Source organism: Sphaeramia orbicularis, chromosome 9, assembly GCF_902148855.1.
Source record: "Sphaeramia orbicularis chromosome 9, fSphaOr1.1, whole genome shotgun sequence".
Classification (NCBI taxonomy): domain Eukaryota; kingdom Metazoa; phylum Chordata; class Actinopteri; order Kurtiformes; family Apogonidae; genus Sphaeramia; species Sphaeramia orbicularis.
The window spans coordinates 57,110,690-57,132,895 of record NC_043965.1 but is presented as its reverse complement, the minus strand read 5'-3'; the positions used below and the strand labels follow the sequence as shown (position 1 = coordinate 57,132,895).

Below are 22,206 nucleotides of genomic sequence, written 5' to 3'. Positions count from 1 at the left end.
TTGTTTGTTTGTTTGTTTGTTTGTTTGTTTGTTTGTTTGTTTGTTTGTTTGACTGTCAGCAAGATAACTCAAAAAGTTACAGACAGATTTGAAAATGATGATGAAAGATGATGAAAATTTCAGGAAATGTTGATACTGGCACAAGGAACAAATGAATAAATGTTGGTGGTGATGGGGGTGGGGGTGTGTGACTGATCTGCTTTGGCGGAGGTCTGTGCTCTACGAGTGCTTTTCTAGTTTCAAATGCTGCAAATATAATTCTATAGATATCACATCATAACCAAAGTTGCCTCATGACACTTTTCATTTTGAGCTGGAATGAACCAGACTTCTACTGTATTAACCCTTAAAGAGCCAAAGCATCTACTGATCTAAACTGTTTAAGACCTGCTGATCCACTAATCCTATCAATACATGTAAAGAATTGGTGTAAAACACAGTTCAGTCCAATCATTTTTTCATGGTCATCAGACAAGACCCATTTGGATGTTCAGAGGCTCCGTAGTTACTATGGAAACATCATCATCGTCTACAACATTGATACAATAGTAAAACCCATGGAGTTTGACAAATAACAGAAGTTGTAGTTGATGCTTGTTTTTATGTTTAATCATTGATATCCTTGCTGAAGAAGTTAGTTTTTCTTCAGTTTTTTGTGTTGTAAAATAATAATCTTTGAATTTACAGTTTTCCATCGGGAAAAATACCTGATTTACACTGAAAAATGTCCAATACAGAGGATAATATTAGGAGTAGAAAAGCACTCAGAGATCGCAGACCTCTGCCAAGGCAGATCAGCCCCCCCCATTCACCACCAAAATGTAATCATTTGTTCCTTGTGCCAGTATCAACATTGCCTGAGAATTTCATCCAAATCTGTCCATAACTTTTGGAGTTATCTTGCGAACAGACAGACAGACAGACAAAGAAACCTTGATTCAAACATAACCTCTGCCATTCCTTGGTGGAGGTAATAAGTGGTGATAAATCACTTAACCTCCTCAGACCCAGCCACATTTCTGGACAAGAGTTTCACAACTTTACACAAAAAAAAAGAAAAGAAAACTGTCCACCCCAAAGGACATTCCATAAAAATGTTAAAAACTGCATCTGAAAAAACTGTTGCATCATGATGTTTCCAATATAGGCACTTTAGAGCAGGTTTGCTAGTTTTTATTAGTTTTCATTTTTTTGTAAATGCTTAGTTTTAGTTTGGTTTTAGTATTAATTTTAGTTCAGTCGTCTCTTTTCTCTTCTTCTCTGTCGTCGTATTCAAATAAATCCCAGACAGGACTCTGCTGCTTTCTCCCAACTTTAGTCTCCATGTTTCCAGGTCGAGTGGGGAGGAGATGACGAGTCTAAACCACAAGTGACGACAAGTGACGGACCGTGAAGTGCCGTATGGTGCCGCTAGCTAAAATTGCTAGAGCGAAATAAATCGCTTTCATATCAATCGCTGACAAAGACGAAAACAAAGGGAATTTTATCCATAATTTTTCTGTTTTATTAGTTTTAGAAGCACACAAAACAGTTTCAGTTGGTTATCTTTTTTCTTTTATTATAGTTTTTATTTATTTTAGTTAATGAAAATGTTTTTTCAATTCTAGTTTTCGTCATTTCGTTAGTTTTCCTTAACGATAATAACCTTGATAGGCGCTCAGATTTTCATTAGCACTGACAGCATGCTTTTTAAATTTTTCCATCACCAACAGTAAATTAAAAAAGAAATAAAATAAAAAGAAAGACAGAAAGAAAGAAAGAGAGAACTTTGCCAATATTTACTAAATGTCAAAAAAAAACAGTGCGTCACAAATGCAATGATTTGTTTAGTTATTATCACGAGAAGTCATTCCATAAAGATGCCGACGACTCTATCTGTTGTAAAACATCATGGGAAGGAATGTTTCTGGGACCAAAAAAGAGTTTGTTTGAGGCGCTCTTTGGAAAAAGGGATTCCTAAAGTAGATGACAAACTGGAAGACAACTCCAAGGCCTTTATTTTCATGTCATGGTCGTATACAGACCTTCTAGACCTGACCATGACAGGAGAATAAAGGCCTTCTAATGCTTTAAGTGAGAACCCTGGACTTTTCTTCCAGTTTGTCCTAAATATCTGTTGTTTTGAATCTAGAATGCTCCTTACCCCTCCATCCTGTACTAAATTCAAAAATGATCGGGTTTCCTCGTGTGTCCACACATACTGCACCATGTTTGTTGGAAACTCTTCTTCTCTTCTTGTAACATCCATCAACATCTGTTCTTTTTTTTCATGTGACTCTAGTTGCACTAAAAGGTCTTTCCATTGCAGTTTTGCGTGGTCTACTCATTTCACTATATGCCTGAAAAACCACGTCTTGCAAGCGCAAAAACTTTTCATCGAAAAACAAGAGTTTTGTCAAAACTGTCATTTTTCCATTGAATGAATGAATGAATGAATGTTTATTTCAGTTAAATACAAGATACAAAACACATACATATAAAAAAAAGACAACAAAACAAAACACCTACATATTAAAAAAACAAATAAACATAAAATAAACACATTTTGTAACTGAAAAAGGAAGAAGCTGAAGCCGGAGGCTTATTTCTGCTTCTCCTATTTACATCCTTAGTCCATGTCCACACCTTGAGTTGCAGCAGATAAATACTTAAACACAAATTATACTACATTCAGTGTTATAAGTCACTTTGTAACCATATTACTTTCATAGCCCTTCATAATTTGACAAATTAAATTCTTTTTGAAACTCAACAGTGAGCTACACAATTTCACTTCATCCTTCAGTTCGTTCCATAGTTTGACACCAGTAACTGAAACACTGTGATATTTAACGTTTGTTCTTACTTTACATTTTTCAAACACAAACATCCCTCTTAAATTATAATGTCCTTTTCTTAACTTAAAGATTTTCTGAATACAAAAAGGAAGGTTTTTACTTTTAACGCGAAACATAAATTCCATTGTTTTTAAATATACAATGTCAAGAAATTTGAACAAACCAGATTCTACAAAAAGTGGATTACTTGGTTGGAGATAACCAGCTTTGTTTATGACTCTGATAGCTTTTTTTTGGAGTTTAATTATTGGGTCTAAATTAGTTTTATACACATTGCCCCATATTTCCACACAGTCTGACATATATGGCATTACAAGTGAACAGTACAACATATGCAAACATTTTTTGCTTAACAAGTCTCGAGTTTTATAAAGAATCGCAACAGCCTTGGACATTTTTCGTTTGATATATTCTATTTGTGGTTTCCAACAGAGTTTATGGTCAATAATCACTCCCAAAAATTTTGTTTCATACACCCTTTCAATTTCAATTTCATTAATTTTCAGTTTTATATCATCACTTCCCCTAGCACCACCAAAAACCATACATTTTGTTTTATCTTCATTAAGTGACAACTTATTTACATCAAACCATTTTTTAATTTGCTCAATTCCTTTTCCACAGTTTCTAATATTTGTTTCATATTTACTCCCGAATAAAGCAAATTAGTATCATCTGCAAATATTGTAAATTTTAACTGACTAGATGCCATAAAAATATCATTTAAATAAAGTATAAATGACTTGGGTCCCAGAACTGAACCTTGTGGGACCCCACATGTTACTTTTCTAAGTTGTGAATTTGTATTTCCAATTGATACGTACTGAGACCTATTTTGTAAATAACTTTTTAACCAGTTGTGCGTCACACCTCTTATACCATACATTTCACATTTCCGGAGTAATATTGAGTGATCAATTGTATCAAATGCTTTCCTTAAATCAATAAAAACACCAACAGTATGTTGTTTCTGATCCACCGCTGTTGCTATATTTTCTGCAAATTCCATTACTGCTAAAGATGTTGATCGGTTTTTCCTAAATCCGTACTGATGATCATTTAATATCCTATATTTGTCTATGTAGTCATCTAACCTCTTTACAAACAGTTTCTCAAGAATTTTAGAAAACTGTGGTAACAGTGACACCGGTCTATAATTTGACACCATGTGCTTATCACCATTTTTATAAACTGGAATCACTTTAGCTATTTTCATATTTTCTGGAAAAGTGCCTGTTTGAAATGATTTGTTGTGAATCAGTGAATAAGTGAATGGTTGAAGGATCCTGTTTATCACTTGTTTTATGAGTGACATATCAATGGAATTTCTATCAGTAGATTTTTTATTTTTAAACTTCCTGACCACTTCCAACACTTCACTTTCACAAACTCCGCCAAGAAACATTGAATTATTGTTTTCAATAACAAAATCAAAGTTTTTATCATCCTTTTCCCACTTGGTAATATCTTTTGCCAAATTAGGACCGACATTAACAAAAAAGTCATTAAATATGTTCATGATGTCCTCTATATTTTCCACCACAGTGTCACCAGTTTTAACAACATATGTAGAAAAATCCTTTTTATTACTTTTTTTAATCATATCATTTAACACTCTCCAAGTACCTTTAATATCATTTTTGTGTTTTTCTAACAACTGATCATAACAGGCTTTTTTATGTGTTCTTATAATTGCTGTCAATCTATTTTTGTATCTTTTATATTTATTCTCTTTTTCTTTCGTTCTGTGCTTCAGAAATTCCCTATAAAGCCTGTTTTTCTTCTTACAAGCCCTTTCCAATCCCTTAGTTAACCATGGTTTCTTATTCTTTTTAAAATCTTGTCTATATTCTTTCACAGGACAATGTCTGTTGTACAATGTCAGGAATATGTCTAGGAAAGCATTAAATGAATCATTAACATCATCTACATAAACGTCATGCCAGTCATCATTTATTAATTCCTCGTTTAAGGCCATAATTGCTTCTGGTGACTTTGTTCTAACCAGACAAGGTTTTTGCTTATAGTTGGGTAAAGATAATTTGTTGTTCATTTCCAGTTCTATAAAAACTGGCAAATGATCACTTATGTCAGTCAGAAATAAACCACTCCTTATTTCACCATCAATAATGTTTGTAAAAATATTATCGATCAATGTTGCGCTTTCCAATGTGATTCTACTTGGTTTTGTAATTACAGGATGAAAACTCAAACTAAACATAGAATTTACAAATTCTGCTGTTTTTGCATGTTCATTCCATTTCAGTAGATCAGTGTTAAAGTCACCACAAACCAGAATCACCTTATCACATTTTTTTTCATATAAATCAGTAATCTCCTTATTGAATTTCTCAATACATGACCCCGGTGTCCTGTAAATACAACTAAGAAATATGTTTTTGTGTTTTTCCATCTTAATTTCAACCGTTACACATTCCATCAGATTGTCTATAGCAGTTGTCAAATCACCATTTATCTGAAATTTCAAATCATTTAATACAAATAGGGCCACGCCCCCTCCTCTTTTATTGGCTCTGTTTTGCCAAAACATTTCATATCCTTCTAATTCATCTTGTAACTCTTTCTCATCACTCAGCCAAGTCTCTGAAATTGCTATTACACTAAATTTATGCTGAAATTGTTGCAAATAGTCTTTAATTTGATCAAAATTGCTATAGAGACTCCTGCTATTAAAGTGAATCACCGAAAAACCCTTAATTTTAGACTTATACTTGTCTTCTGAATAATATTCACATGTTGTTTTAATGCTCTGGTAGAAGTGGGTCTCTGGATCAGTGTCATTCTCTAAAACATAGGGTTTGTGATCTTGAAAGTCAAAAGACTTAAATTCAGTGTATTCACACAGTCTCATATTTCAGTCCCCAACAGAATCTGACCTCATAGCTCCATCACAACAGAATTCAGATAGGACATATGTCCACTGGTCCACCTCTGTACTTTGTTCTTCATCTTCATTTATACTGATCAAGCTCAGTTATGTCTCTAATAACAATAACTTTGGCCCGTTCAGGAGTTCCATTCAGTCTTATCATTACCTTACAGTTTCTTACCCATGTGTCTTGGATTTTTTTTCCTTTTTTAAGATTCTTGCTTGTCTTGCAGTTGCAGCATTTCTCTTTGTTAAATTTTCGTTTATGTACACCCCTGTGCCCTTAAGTTTTTTTGCATGCTTGAGCACTTCAATCTTCTGTTTTCTACTCACCAAACGAATAATAATGTTTGGCCTCTTACTCAGTTTTTGGTGTAAGGTGTGACAAACAGCTGTATCTTTACGGTGTAAAGGAATGTCTTTGCTGTTTAAAAACTTAATAACTTGTTCCTCCAGAGAGTGTAATTCAGTGTTTGATGCATCCTCACCGTTCTTGTCACCTGCTGTGATGCTTGCATAAGTGCAATGGTTTGTCTTTAGTCCTGTTATCATTAGATCATCCATCCTTATGCACTGCTCCAAATCTTCTACTCTTCTTTCCAGTTCGTCTATTTTCTTGTCTTTTTCCCTGATCACCGCCTTCAATTTCCGCATTTCCTCAATTAAATCCAGTAGTCCCGTCTGTTGTTTTGCCACCTTGCTTAGTTCCTCAGACATAAAGTTCAAAGACTTCTTAACTTCTTCCATGTCTTCTGCAAGCCTTTTTGTTGCCATGTCTCCTGTATTAGCTTGGCTCCTGGCCTAGCCTGGTAGCTTACCGCTGGTGGTGGTGGCTCCTTGCCCGGTAGTTAGTCGCTAGTGTTGGTGGCTCCCGGCCCGGTAGCTTACCGCTGGTGGTGGTGGCCCCCGGCCCGTTAGCTGGCCGCTGGTGGTGGTGGCTCCTGGCCCGTTTGCTGGCCGCTGGTGGTGGTGGCTCCTGGCCCGTTAGCTGGCCGCTGGTGGTGGTGGCCCCATGGTAACAGACAGTGAAATCGCATCCTGCCTTTATTGTGCACTGACAGAAAGTTATATATGGACTTTCATTCAATTTGTGGAGTTATCCTCCAATAAAAGTACCACCCACTGCTATTGAGAGATTGATCTCCTGCATCAAGACCACAGAACAGTAAAATAGTGGCAGAACTAGGACCACCTTGCAAATTCAATTAGTTATTGATTCTTGATAGAACATGCCGGTGAGATACAGGGTTGTCACAGTCTGCTTTGCCGCTGTCTCCTCCCTCACATACCTCGTCAGCCTAATCAGTTCTACCCGCTGCTCCCAGGCGCACCCTAAATAACTATCAATACATTTGACTAAATATGGGAGCCTCTTTTACACTGTGTGAATATGTTGCCTGGCCTGGAACTATAAAAACATTTTAGGTGTTTATATTGTTATTGAGCTGTTTTATTCATTTATTTATTTATTTTCCTCCTTTAACGGTACCAGAATGCACTGTCTTGACTGTCTTTATGTGTGTCTTGTTTGTATCGCCTTTTTTTTCCCCCTTGGGTTCTGTTCGTTTATCATGTCCAGTGTCAATCTTTGTATTACGAATACGTTGCTTGAAATTATTAATGTTATACTTGTGAAATGAAAAGTTATATAAATGTTGAAAAGTTCTATAAATAAAGTAAAAAAAAAAAAAAAAAACTCAAATAGACTGGAACCAAAAGCAGCTCTAATTCACTAACACTGTGTAATAATGTTAGTGTGTGTCATCAGTATCCTACAGTATTAGCTCTGTTGTTGAAGTGTCTGCCTTTCTACTGTCTACACACAGTCATATGTACAGTTTGACCACTAGAACATATGGCTAGGGATGTAACGACATGAAAATTTCAAAAATCATGGTTATTGTGAACAAAATTATCACAGTTATGATTATTATCCCAGTATTGTTGAAATTGTACTCAAAATGTTCAAAAAGTACAAATACACACACTGAAATAATTTAACCAAGTTGTATTTTGAAAAAAATAAAAAAAATAATAATGGTGATAATAATAATAATAATAATAATAATAATAATAATAATAATAATAGGCACAATGTACTTTCTGTTGCAGAAATATTACCCTTGGGGGTCTGAGCTTATTTTGGCCGTTTTTGAGTACTTTTGATTTTACCTTTATATACTACTGTATATAAACAAATGTTTACTATACCCATGTTTGGGATCTGTTTTTTCAGCAAAACTTCATCTATCTCATCTGCCAATTATTTTTCCCTAACCTACTATAAAAATATAAAAGGACAAAAAACAACCAAAAAAAAAAAAGATAAAATCCAATTTGAGAAATGTATATACTTTATTGCATAAATAATACACAGATGCTTAATGAACCTTTTCAAAGGCTTAAAAAGTGAATATTGGTTCCAAATATCAAGAATATATAATCAAAATTGTAATAAATAAAAACTATACTCAAATATGTGACATAAAAGCAGATCTTTACATAGGGTTTTTTCCCCTAAAAGTGCGATAATCAAACACAGTTATCATGAGAATTAGAATTTAAACGGTAATACTAACCGTCTGTGATTTTACAGCAGTTCATTGTTATAGCGGTAATCGTTCCATCCCAACATATGGCACAGCATAATGACAATAACAGTATTTATAGAACATAGTGGAGCTGGTCCAAAGGCAGCCAGTAAAACAACAGAGCTAATATTGAAGGTACTGATGACAGCCACTGGAACAGAGTGGCTCATAGTAGTTAACCCAGTCTACCACCTAGCTAGTGTTTGGTGGAGCTAATGTGTTCTGGACACAAACAGAGCCTGTTCTATCTGTAATATCAGCTCCATCAGATCCAGGCTCTGTCTGGAACCAGCTGAAACCATGGATGGAACTGTTGTGTGTGACCACTGGACGTGGAAAGAAGAGTTAAAAAACAAACAAAAACTAGAACGGTCAGGTTCAATTCCATATTAGCCGGTTTGGCGTCCAGTGTGTAGTCAATAGGAAAAGATATGTTTTACAGAGTAAATACTTCAAATTCTGTGCACAATATGTGTGACTGTTAAGCACAAGTAACAATTCACTAGAAAACAGTAAAAATAATAAAATACATTCACATTTCAATCACTTGTCTGAGAAAATGTGTTTTCCATGAAAAACAGGAGTAACCGTTCAGTCTGAGGAACAGTTCACTCACCAATTCACACCAGGGAGAAAGAGGAGGCACAAAATGGAGGAGAAAGAGGAGGCACAAAATGGAGGATAAAGCGGAGGCACAAAATAGAGGAAAAATAGGAGGCACAAAATGGAGGATAAAGCGGAGGCACAAAATGGAGGAAAAAGAGGAGGCACAAAATGGAGGAGAAAGAGGAGGCACAAAATGGAGGATAAAGAGGAGGCACAAAATGGAGGAAAAAGAGGAGGCACAAAATGGAGGAGAAAGAGGAGGCACAAAATGGAGGATAAAGAGGAGGCACAAAATGGAGGAAAAAGAGGAGGAACAAAATGGAGGAAAAAGCGGAGGCGCAAAATGGAGGATAAAGAGGAGGCACAAAATGGAGGATAAAGAGGAGGCACAAAATGGAGGATACAGAGGAGGCACAAAATGGAGGAAAAAACGGAGGCACAAAATGGAGGATAAAGAGAAGGCACAAAATGGAGGATAAAGAGGAGGCACAAAATGGAGGATAAAGAGGAGGCACAAAATGGAGGATACAGAGGAGGCACAAAATGGAGGAAAAAGAGGAGGCACAAAATGGAGGATAAAGAGGAGACACAAAATGGAGGATAAAGAGGAGGCACACAATGGAGCATAAAGAGGTGGCGCAAAATGGAGGATAAAGAGGAGGCACAAAATGGAGGATACAGAGGAGGCACAAAATGGAGGAAAAAACGGAGGCACAAAATGGAGGATACAGAGGAGGCACAAAATGGAGGAAAAAACGGAGGCACAAAATGGAGGATACAGAGGAGGCACAAAATGGAGGATACAGAGGAGGCACAAAATGGAGGATACAGAGGAGGCACAAAATGGAGGATAAAGAGGAGGCACAAAATGGAGGAGAAAGAGGAGGCACAAAATGGATGATACAGAGGAGGCACAAAATGGAGGATAAAGAGGACGCACAAAATGGAGGATAAAGAGGAGGCACAAATGGGGGATACAGAGGAGGCACAAAATGGAGGATAAAGAGGAGGCACAAAATGGAGGATACAGAGGAGGCACAAAATGGAGGATACAGAGGAGGCACAAAATGGGGGATACAGAGGAGGCACAAAATGGAGGATAAAGAGGAGGCACAAAATGGAGGATACAGAGGAGGCACAAAATGGAGGATACAGAAGAGGCACAAAATGGAGGATAAAGCGGAGGCACAAAATGGAGGATACAGAGGAGGCACAAAATGGAGGAAAAAGCGGAGGCACAAAATGGAGGATACAGAGGAGGCACAAAATGGAGGATACAGAGGAGGCACAAAATAGAGAAAAAGAGGAGGCACAAAATGGAGGATAAAGAGGAGGCACAAAATGGAGGAAAAAGAGGTGGCACAAAATGGAGGATACAGAGGAGGCACAAAATGGAGGATACAGAGGAGGCACAAAATGGAGGAAAAAGCGGAGGCACAAAATGGAGGATACAGAGGAGGCACAAAATGGAGGATACAGAGGAGGCACAAAATGGAGGATACAGAGGAGGCACAAAATGGCGGAGCTTCAAAGCCTCAGATTTCTTGCACTAATAAAAGTCCACGCAGAGGAGGAAAAAATCCTGACTTTGTGAACCTTTGTCTTCATTTCAGAGCATAAATGAATCCAATAATATTTCCAGTGAAACATGTTGGAGTTCACTCTGAGCAGATTTCTGAACTGACCTTCCCGCGGGTCACGCTGAAGTTCGGGCTTCACGATGGAGGAAAAATCCAGCAAAGCGCTGGATAAGAGTCTGAAAAAGGAGTTGTGTCAGTGCCGACGCCCATTTTCCAGGTGGAGCTGACTGGTAGATTTGACCTGTTGGACTTTTCTCTCCTTTCTTTGTGGCTCTTTTCTCCGTCTCGGTCCGTCCTTTTAAGTTCAAGAGCTCCCGGAGAAAGGAAGAGGAACTGACAAGAACGGAAGGTTCCAGAGAAAAGGGGCGGGACAATGAGCCCATTTACAACAGCTCATAGGTCAGGAGCTGTGTGTCAATCATTTTTCCAGGAAGTTAACTCTGACTACTGAACAAAATCTGTTTATTACTAATAGAAAATAGAACAATCAGAAACAGAAGTGAATGACAATTTAGTGAAGAAGTTCAGATCCTATTATGTCAAATCCTGTTCTATTCTATCATATTCTATGATCTGAGTTAAAGCACCATGGTCATCTGGACAGAACATGTGAGAAATACAGCAGATAGAAATACAAGAGATAGAAATACAGCAGATGGAAATACAAGAGATAGAAATACAGCAGATGGAAATACAGCAGATACAAACACAGCAGATAGAAACACAACAGGTAGAAACACAACAGGTAGAAATACAACAGGTAGAAATACAACAGGTAGAAATACAGCAGATAGAAATACAACAGGTAGAAATACAACAGATAGAAATACAACAGATAGAAATGCAACAGATAGAAATACAGCAGATAGAAAAAACGCAGATAGAAATACAGCAGATAGAAATACAACAGGTAGAAATACAGCAGGTAGAAATACTGCAGATAGAAATACAACAGGTAGAAATACAAGAGATAGAAATACTGCAGATAGAAATACAGCAGATAGAAATACAACAGATAGAAATACAAGAGATAGAAATACAACAGGTAGAAATACAACAGGTAGAAATACAGCAGATAGAAATACCGCAGATAGAAATACAGCAGATAGAAATACAACAGGTAGAAATACAACAGGTAGAAATACAACAGGTACAAATACAGCAGATAGAAATACCGCAGATAGAAATACAACAGGTAGAAATACAACAGGTAGAAATACAACAGATGAAAATACAGCAGATGGAAATACAAGAGATAGAAACACAGCAGATAGAAATACAAGAGATAGAAATACAGTAGATAGAAACACAGCAGATAGAAACACAGCAGATAGAAATACAAGAGATAGAAATACAGTAGATAGAAACACAGCAGATAGAAACACAGCAGATGGAAATACAACAGACAGAAATACAGCAGATAGAACTACAACAGATAGAACTACAGCAGATAGAAATACAACAGATAGAAATACAGCAGATAGAAATACAGCAGATAGAAATGCAACAGACTGAAATACAACAGATAGAAATACAGCAGATGGAAACACAGCAGATAGAAATACAGCAGATAGAAACACAGCAGATAGAAACACAGCAGATGGAAATACAACAGATAGAAATACAGCAGATAGAAATACAACAGATAGAACTACAACAGATAGAACTACAGCAGATAGAAATACAACAGATAGAAATGCAGCAGATAGAAATACCGCAGATAGAAATACAGCAGATAGAAATTTAACAGACTGAAATACAACAGATAGAAATACAGCAGATGGAAATACAACAGTTAGAAATACAGCAGATAGAAATACAGCAGATAGAAATACAGCAGATGGAAATACAACAGATGGAAATACAACAGATAGAAATACAGCAGATAGAAATACAGCAGATAGAAACACAGCAGATAGAAATGCAGCAGATAGAAATACAACAGACAGAACTACAGCAGATAGAAATACAACAGCTAGAAATACAACAGATAGAAATACAGCAGATAGAAATACCGCAGATAGAAATACAGCAGATAGAAATGCAACAGACTGAAATACAACAGATAGAAATACAACAGATAGAAATACCGCAGATAGAAATACAGCAGATAGAAATACAGCAGATAGAAATACAACAGGTAGAAATACCGCAGATAGAAATACAGCAGATAGAAATACAACAGGTAGAAATACAGCAGATAGAAATACAACAGATAGAAATACAGCAAATAGAACTACAGCTGATAGAACTACAGCAGATAGAAATACCGCAGATAGAAATGCAACAGACTGAAATACAACAGATAGAAATACAACAGATAGAAATACAACAGATAGAAATACAGCAGATAGAAATACAACAGGTAGAAATACAGCAGATAGAAATACAACAGATAGAAATACAGCAAATAGAAATACAACCGATAGAAATACAGCAAATAGAACTACAGTTGATAGAACTACAGCAGATAGAAATACAACAGATAGAAATACAGCAGATGGAAATACAAGAGATAGAAATACAGCAGATAGAAATACAACAGATAGAAATACAACAGATAGAAATACAGCAGATAGAAATAAAGCAGATAGAAGGGACATGTGCTGAATAATTCTCTGACTGTACCAATAATTGCTAATATTCTGATATTTGAACTGTCATGTGGTTTGTGGGTCTTCCACCTTCACTTCTTGTGGACACTTCTTCTGTGGAATGGGATTTCATTGACCCTTTCAGTCTGGATTATTTAGACTTAGATGTCTGTTATCACCACCATCCATCAAATCAATGTCAAAACTGTGTCAATCAAACAACAACCGTCCAATCAAATCCTGTTTTTATTGAAATGATCACATTCATTTATTCCAGACTTTTATTGACTCACAGATCCAATCAAACCCCAATCAAACACAAACACAAGCTTTTCTCCGTTTCCATTTCCAAGTGGTGACAGAGTGATCAGATCTAATCTCAGCAGGTCGGTCCGTCGTTGGACAAACGGTGGCGTTTCCATTCAGTCCACAATTGGACAAATGGTGGAATTTACACAGGAAGCATCAATCTACACACAATTTTTACCCACAATTCAACTCTTCAGTCAACCATGGATGGAGTTTTAGCATCACACCCAGGGAATCAAAGTCTGTTTTTTTTTTTTTTTTTTACACATAAAAGTCATATTTCAGTATAAATGTTGTTCTACTGTTTGAATAAAAGCATCATACACACAGTGAAGAACTCTTTGGACTATTCTGAGTAAAAACTATTTTCAAAAACAAGTCAGAATATGATCAGAATGCAGTCGTATTTACATGCGTATAAACTCTGAATAGAAGCTGAGACGCTGATGGATGTTGAAGCGTCCGAACAGAATGAAGGCGTTTATTGGTTCAGCTGTGAAACTGTTGATCCGATCCAAATATCAGCTGGACTCACACTGAACCACTGGGACTCTACAAATGGGAGGTTTCTTCCACAACTCTCATCGTGTTTGACTCCGCCTTCATTCGGATCCGCTTCACGGAGACCTGGAACAAACATGGCAGCACACATGTCCAGTTCAGACCGATGTGTGAGACTCAGTCTGAAGTCCAATGGATCCACTGAGGACAGATGTGAACGTACCTTATAGAAGAAGAAGAGGCAAAGATCAAATATGAGCAGAGCCGAGACCAGGACCACCACCCTGATGATCAGATTTGTCACCAAGTCTGAAACACAATAGAAACAACCTTTAACCCTTTCATGCGTAAATCAAGAATTTTTTTGTGTTATTATTCGTCCTAAGGCATGATTAAAAAAACACTGCAATTTAATTTTTTATGAACCGATTTTTCATGGAATTGCAAAAATATCCACTCAGCTGGACACCGTGAGTTTAATTTATGAAGCAAAGAAATATATTTACTGATATACTGTGTGAAAACTATGAAAAAAAATGTATTCAAATGCTGCAAATCTCACGTTTTGTCACATTTTAACATACTCTAATATTGGTTACTACTCAATTTATGGAGATATGCAAAAAAAAACACTTTTTGTTTAAAAAAAAACTCCTCATAACAATAACAAGGAATTGATTTACACTCAAACATGTTCCTGCAGATCAAGTTTATCAAGAACAGTAAAGTTACAGCAATGGAATGTATTGCAGTGTATGGGATGATGCATTTAAGTGTCCACTGTGTTGGCTGATATGGAACTAAAACAATACAATCCATGAATATACAAGAGAACAGCTGGAGAATAAATGTCCACTGGAGTGACCACTGTGCATGAAAGGGTTAAAACAACGCCCATGGAACATGTGTTTGAAGACAACGAAGAAATACCAAAGGATTGGAAAGAAGGAAGGATGGATGGAAGGATGGAAGGATGGAAGGAAGGAAGGACACCTGGACAAGTTCCCAAAGAAGGCAGACCAGAGCAAAGGGAACGACTCCAGAGGCAGAACACTCTAGTCCACACCTGGACAGATTTTCACTAGAACTATATCAGAGAGGATCAAACCAGCAGCAGAGGACCAGCTGGGTTCAACCAGGCTGGATTTGACCAGAACAGGTCAGGTGTTGGTCCCAGAGCACCCAGTGGATCCTGGTGGAACAGTCTGTAGAGTGGAACCTGCCTGCATTAGTCCACTTCAACCACTGTCCAAAAGCATTTGATGACACAAACCGCTCCAACACACTGGAAACTCAGGAGACACTACGGAATACCAGAGAAACTAGTCAACGTTGTGAAGGCCATGGACCAGGAACCAAGCGCACAGAAAGGACAAGTGTCCCAACCTGTCCACGTACAGACAGGAGGAGAACAAGAATTCTGTTCATCCTGGCAGTTGATTGGATCGTGGAGGAGCCGACCAAAGGAAGACACCTCTGAAACAGTTCCATCTGTTCCACGACCACAGGACATGTTTTATGTCACACTTGTTTCAGACAGTAGAAGTTGCTGGTTGCCGCAGTTGGGCTTAAATTGCTCATTGCAGCTCAAACCCATGGGTCAGTGCAGTAATTCTCCACTGGACAGATCTGAACTAGTTCTAATAAAATCCTGGTTCATACGTTTGTGTTTTTCAGACTGAATGTGTCTCTGTGGACACACGAAACAGAATGAAAAAACAGGACCAGTGTCTCCAACTGGTCCGATACAGACCAGTTTGGGTTGGACTTGAATCTGTGGACATTGTGGACCCTCAGACCCACAGGTTTTAGTGGGACTGGTTTGGAGATTCCATGAGTTGAGTTCTGAGCTGAAGTTGACTTCAAAGTGTTGGTTGATGTTGTTGAAGTGGACTCGTCCTATTGGACAGATTGGACTCCAGTGCATGTGTCCAACTGTGTTGGTCCAGACCTCCATCTGCTGCAGCTCATAGACTGACTGATACCAGTGGACCCCCTCTAGACCCTGGACATGTGGACCACACACACACATGTACAGATGCACCTTGAACTGTGGACTCTAACTGGGCTTCACATTCAACTGGATGGACTGGCTTTAAACCTGGGTTTAAACTCAGCTGTGCTTTGAACTGAGCTCAGATTAAAGGAGTGTTTGTTGGTTCAGCCCAGTCTCTGACAGGTTCAACTGGACCGACTTTACCTGATCTCAGTTCTACCATCGTGGTTCTGCTCACACCTGTTCACTCTGCTCACTGGGAATGTTGTGGAACATGGTCATGTGACTGTTACTGATGCATTGTGGGTGTTTTGTGTGCGTTTGTCCTGACGTTACCTCCCACAGTCAGATAGAGGGCGGGGCTCTGAGACGACGTGAAGCTGCGGTTATAAACGTCCACGTGATAAACACATGTGTAGTTCCCTCGGTGGGCGTAGCCCATGGAAGACAACAGGAAGTGGGCGGAGTGATTGACGGCCGGCAGGGTGAGGTTCAGCGGCTTCTCGGTGTCGGAGATCAGCTGGAAGGAGCCTCCCGGGTACTGCGGTCGGACGGAGCAGGTGACGGTGAAGTCGGAGAACACCAGCACCCGGAACCCCTGCCGGTAGACCTCAAAGACCCCGTCAGACAGGGAGATGTTGGGCTGAGGCAGCAGATCTGTCCACACACAGAGACATGATTGGACCAAGCAGCACACATGAGCACAAACAAGCAGTCAGAGAATCCATCCTCCTCAGAGACACAGATGGATCTGATCCACAGGAGTTTGGGATGGGATGAACACTGACCAATGAAAACAGGAGGAATGGCTCATTTAGAGCACAGCTGACCTTCAAAGGCATTATGGGTAAAAAAGGACACACATGTGGTGCTTTTACAGTCTCACATGTCCACATTTGGTCCTTTTGTCCTAAATGAGACTAATGGGAAATCTGTTTGTGTTTTCAGCCTCATCTGGTCCAAATGAAGACGTTCATTTGGGATCTGGACGTTCCAAAGGTCAAAGGTCAATATTTGACACATTTGACCCAAAAAACAATGAACTGAGACAAAATAATCAGCTGATGAAATGAACAGATTCATTCGACGGAACTTTAAACGTCAGAGTCAGAACCATCTGGTCACTGAGAATTCAGTTCAGACACAGTTTGTGTCCGTTTGTACCTGAACACACCACGACCACAGCAGAGGAGTGATTAGAGGAATCATAGAGTTTAACACAGTCCCTGGGTCCAGATGTCAGCTTTAGACAAGGAACTGAGACTGACCACACAGGTCTGTGTGGAAAATCATCTGTTGTGTTGACTGAAACAGCTGATCCACAGTCCAGATACTGACACACAGCAGATCCAGACTTCAGGTCCCAGCGTTCATAATAGTCTCCTACTGGTCTCCAGTGTCCCTGGTGTTGGATCTCCACAGTACCAGCACATTGGCTCGGCTGTCCCACCAACCTGACCCCACCTGGATCTGAGCAGAGACACAAAGACAGGAGTCACACAAACACACTGTCAGATGAAAGACACGCCCCCTTGGTACCTGTAAAAGTCTGTCATATGAAAGCCACGCCCCCTTGGTACCTGTAAAGTCTGTCATATGAAAGCCACGCCCCCTTGGTACCTGTAAAAGTCTGTCAGATGAAAGCCACGCCCCCTTGGTACCTGTAAAAGTCTGTCAGATGAAAGCCACGCCCCCTTGGTACCTGTAAAAGTCTGTCATATGAAAGCCACGCCCCCTTGGTACCTGTAAAAGTCTGCCATATGAAAGTCACGCCCCCTTGGTACCTGTAAAAGTCTGTCATATGGAAGCCACGCCCCCTTGGTAACTGTAAAAGTCTGTCATCTGAAAGCCCCGCCCCCTTGGTACCTGTACAGGTGAGTCCTGCAGCTGTTCCAGGTGAGCAGGTCTTCCCAGCTGAGCTGGACCTCCTACAGTCCAGGACCACAGACTCATTTCCTTCACACTGGAGCTCATTGGTCCAGACTGGAGCCTCCCCCTCTCCATAGAGCCCCCCCTGGAGGAGCCCAGGAGCCCCACAGCCCAGCTCCCTACAGACCACCTGGGTGTCGTTCAGGTCCAAATCCTCTTCACACACTGAGGACCAGGACCGGTTGGACCGGACCTCCAGTCTGCCTGAACACAGACTGGAACCATGGACCAGTCTGACAGAGTCTGTGGACCCACAACAACACACACACATGTTTAAAGACACAAAAGCCCCTGGACAGACGGCAGTGTGAGGGTGGACTCTGTCAAAGCCTCCTGTCAGTCATTAGTGACACAGGAACTAAACTGGACTCATGGACCAGTTCAAGCAGAACCACAACGTCCTCAAAGAAAACAGCAGAACACAGAACACACCAATAAAAGGCCCTTTAGTGTTGAATGAGTATGGAGGCAGATTTGTGTCTTTATTAATTAAACAAAAGGAAAGTTGCCTTCACCCAAAAAAAAACTATCAAAGAAAAAAACGTGTTTGAATACAAAAAAAAAATTGAGATCCAAAAATTGCATTTGAACACTTGTTTTTGACTGAAAAGGTTTTTTTTTTTTTTTTTTTGATTGAAGTGAGTTATTTTTTGATTGAAGTCATCTTTTTTATATTTGGACCATATTAGGGTAGGATATTTGTGTCTTTATTATTCAATCTCATAAAAATATTGCTTTGATCAAAACAAATATTTTCTTTAATTGAAGTGAAAAAAGTTTTGAAGTCTTTTTTTTTTTTTGATTGAAACATTTTGACACAAACATCCCACAGTGGGCGGATGCTTCCCCATTGGTCAGACATGTTTGAGTGACAAGTGTCTACACCAATGACGTTTAACGTAGGAATGTCGGTTTAGAAGGAGGACGTCCCCGTTTGTCAAAGCACAGGTCTGAGGTGAAAATCCATCTTCCATCTCCATCCTGTCCATCCACACAAACCCTTCTAATGACAGCATTTCTATTCCACAGACCACATTAGAAGCCTTTTCAAATGGACACCAGGACAAAACTGTGCTTTTGTGGACGTCAGTAACAGAAACAGTGTCAGATCCATCTGTTTTCAGGACCTTGTACGGCTCGGCGCTTTGGACTCCAGGGTTTTGTTTCTGGGTTAAACAGTGAAGTTAGCGCCCTTCAACGCAAATAGTGAGTTAACGATGGGTCGGCCAACGCAGAGGCTAAACCAGCGTAAAGTCCGTTTCTGGGCTCGCTGCGTTCGCTAAACCATCGTTAACTCACTATTTGCGTTGAAGGGTGCGTTCACTATTTAACCCAGAACAACGCCTCCACCCCCACTGTTTCCATTATGGCATTAGTGACACCAGATTTTTTCAGATCGACTTATTTGTCAATAAAGTCGAAGTCGAGTCGACTTGTTGTATGATGACGTCATCACACTGACAGCAGAGGAACACCACAGACACACAGCTGTTCAACAATGAGCAACTGGTACGAACGTTCACTGGAACATGAACAATGTTCAGTAAAGAGCAGAAGAAAAAACTAACACACAAGCATCAACAGTCCTTCTCAGACACTGAACCAAAACTAAACACAGGCTAGCACCTGGAATTTTCTGTTCAATTTAACTGAATAACATTCAGTGGGAAAAGGTTCAGACATCAGCAGAAAAGACGCACAGCATGTTAGAGAAAAGAGCGCACTGTCTGAATGAACTCAGTGAACAGAACCTTCCAAACCCACTGGGTGTTCAAATTATTCTTCAGTCTTGGTGGTGCTTCCATGGTTCAGAACACGACTGACACCTGAGTTTAAATAGATCACAGTCAGTTTCAGAATACTACCCTGAGTCATCTTCTTCCTTCAGTCTCGGCCTGCGCTAGTGATGCACAGCGGTTTTGTTTTGTTTGTTTTTTTTAAGCCACTTTGTGAAATTTTTTGACCCGCCCCACAAATAAGGTGACATGTTTTGGACCCGCACCAGCCCGACCTGGGTCTGCTGATCCACACATCACTACCGCTCGCTGTGCTCCATGTTTTCATGTAGAAAAATGAGAGTATCAGCATGTGCTGAATGAAGACTCTCGCTCTGTCGGGTGGTGGAAGGAGAGAGAGAATAACAGGTGACTAGTCGACTCCAACAAAGAAAAGCTGACTTGTGCCACAGACGTCGACGTGTCGACAAACCGACTTTTCAGTTAATGCTCTAGTTTCCATTCATCTGTCAGCATTATGGTTAGAAGGAAGAGTTATTATAGACTATCTGTGAGCCCAGACCTCCTCCCTCACCCTCACCTGTCTGGATGGACCTCCTCCCTCACCCTCATCGGACTAGATGGACCCCCTCAGCTGTCTGCATATGCCCCCCCGCATCCTAACAGACTGAACTTCGTTGTGATATTGGGCTGAATAAATTCAACTGAAGTGAATTATTTACACACACATATGGTTCGTCCGGCTGGACGTCGAAGGATGATCGGAGTTATTCCACACTGGTGACTTTATGAACAGAACTGTAAACGGTTACTGTTGGACGTAACCATGGCAACAACAGGACAGACTGTATAAAAAACTGAACTCTGCTCCGTTCCTCATCCATTCACTCAGACCTGTGTCCTTCAGCTCCACATTTATGGAGGTAGATTTGATTCTGTATTATTTAATCAAAAGGAAAATTGCCTTAACCAAAAAAATATATTTTCAATAGAAAAACCCTTCACTTCAATCAAAAAAAAAAACTTTTAATCAAAGAAAAAAAGTGTTCAAATGCAATTTTCTGGGTCTCAATTTTTTTTTGCATTGAAACACTTTTTCTTTGATTAAAATGTTTTAATTGAAATGACATTTTTTTTATTGAAAATATTTTTGTTTGGTTATGGCAACTTTTCTTTTGATTTAATAAGAAACAAATGTCCCTCCATAAATGTGGAGCTGAAGGACACAGTGAGTGTGTGCTGTAGTTGACCTGGATTCCAACAGAGGGCGCTGTCTACATTCAGACTGGACTCAAACAGACCTCAGGTCCATTCTGTGGATCCTCAGTCACAGGTTAGAGTTAGTTGAACATCAGCGCTGGTGGACACACAGTCATTCTGAAGTCAGACTGAACATTCAATATGTGTGAGTGGGGTCTGTTCAAAGGCACACACACAATCCCAGTGGTCAGTGAATGCACCATAATGCAGTGGGTTTTGGAAACATGTGGCTCATGTCAAACATCTGCATTTAAGGACACGCTTTAGTGTCAGTGATGTTTCCATGGTGTCCTCAGAGTCCAGCAGACCCACATAGAGCTGGAAAAAGAGCACATGGACCAACACAAAGTCCAGTTCAAACTAATGGACTCAGTCCTTCTGAGCTGTTCAACAGCCTGTTGGAAAGCAGAGTCATGTGACCACGTTCATGGACTGGAACTGAATTCAGCTGCATGTGTTTGATGGTTCAGTCCAACTGTCCAATGTGTGGACCTGGTCTGACTGGGTCTGGTTTGACCCAGCTCAGATAAAACACACCTGAATGGACTCATGGAAGAACTGGGACAGAACCAGGACCACCATCAGTAGACTTACCTGAACAGGTGAGGAACGGGGGGGGCCATAGAACGAAAATGTTCTCACACAGTCCGTCAGTGCAGATGCAGAGAGAAGACAGGTGGGGCAGATGATGCACACAAGACCAGATGGACCAGGTCTCCTGGAAACAGCAGATCCACAGTCCAGTCGACGACATATGACATCTGCTGCCTTCAGGGTCCACATGCCAGAATTATATCCCACACCTCTCCATTCTCCATGATGTTTGATCTGTACTTTACCGTTACAGCGACTGGCTCCTCCCACCAGTGTGACATCATCAGGATCTGATCAAATACAAGTGACAGATAAATGAGCTCAAAGTGAGTGAACTGATGTCAGCTGGTGTCAGTCAAAGCTCCGCCCACCTGTGCAGGTAAGGTCCACAGCTGTTCCAGATGAGCAGGTCTGTGCCCCTGAGCTTCCACAGTCCAGCAGAGCAGACTCATGGCCTTCACAGGTGAACGTCTGCACCACAGGAGCCTCCGCTGCTCCAGAGAGCGCCCCCTGGAGGAGCCCAGGAGCCCCACAGCCCAGCTCCCTACAGACCACCTGGGCACCATGAAGGTCCAAGTGTCCTTCACACACTGAGGACCAGGACCTGGACTGGTTAGACCGGACCTCCAGTCTGCCTGAACACACACTGGACCCATGGACCAGTCTGACCGAGTCTGTGGACACAGATGGAAGAAGACTGGAATAAGACTAGAGTCTGAAGTGGACTCTAAGGGACTGTAGTGGACTGGAGTAGACCAGGGTCTGGGGCTTGGACTATATAGT

General features: G+C 40.0%; 1 protein-coding gene across 1 annotated transcript in view; it reads left to right on the top strand.

The window, feature by feature from the left end:
- The window catches only part of LOC115426260 (NACHT, LRR and PYD domains-containing protein 14-like), a 307,234-nt gene that overhangs the window by 183,972 nt on the left and 101,056 nt on the right, over positions 1-22,206 (top strand). The gene's annotated exons all lie outside the window — the stretch shown is intronic.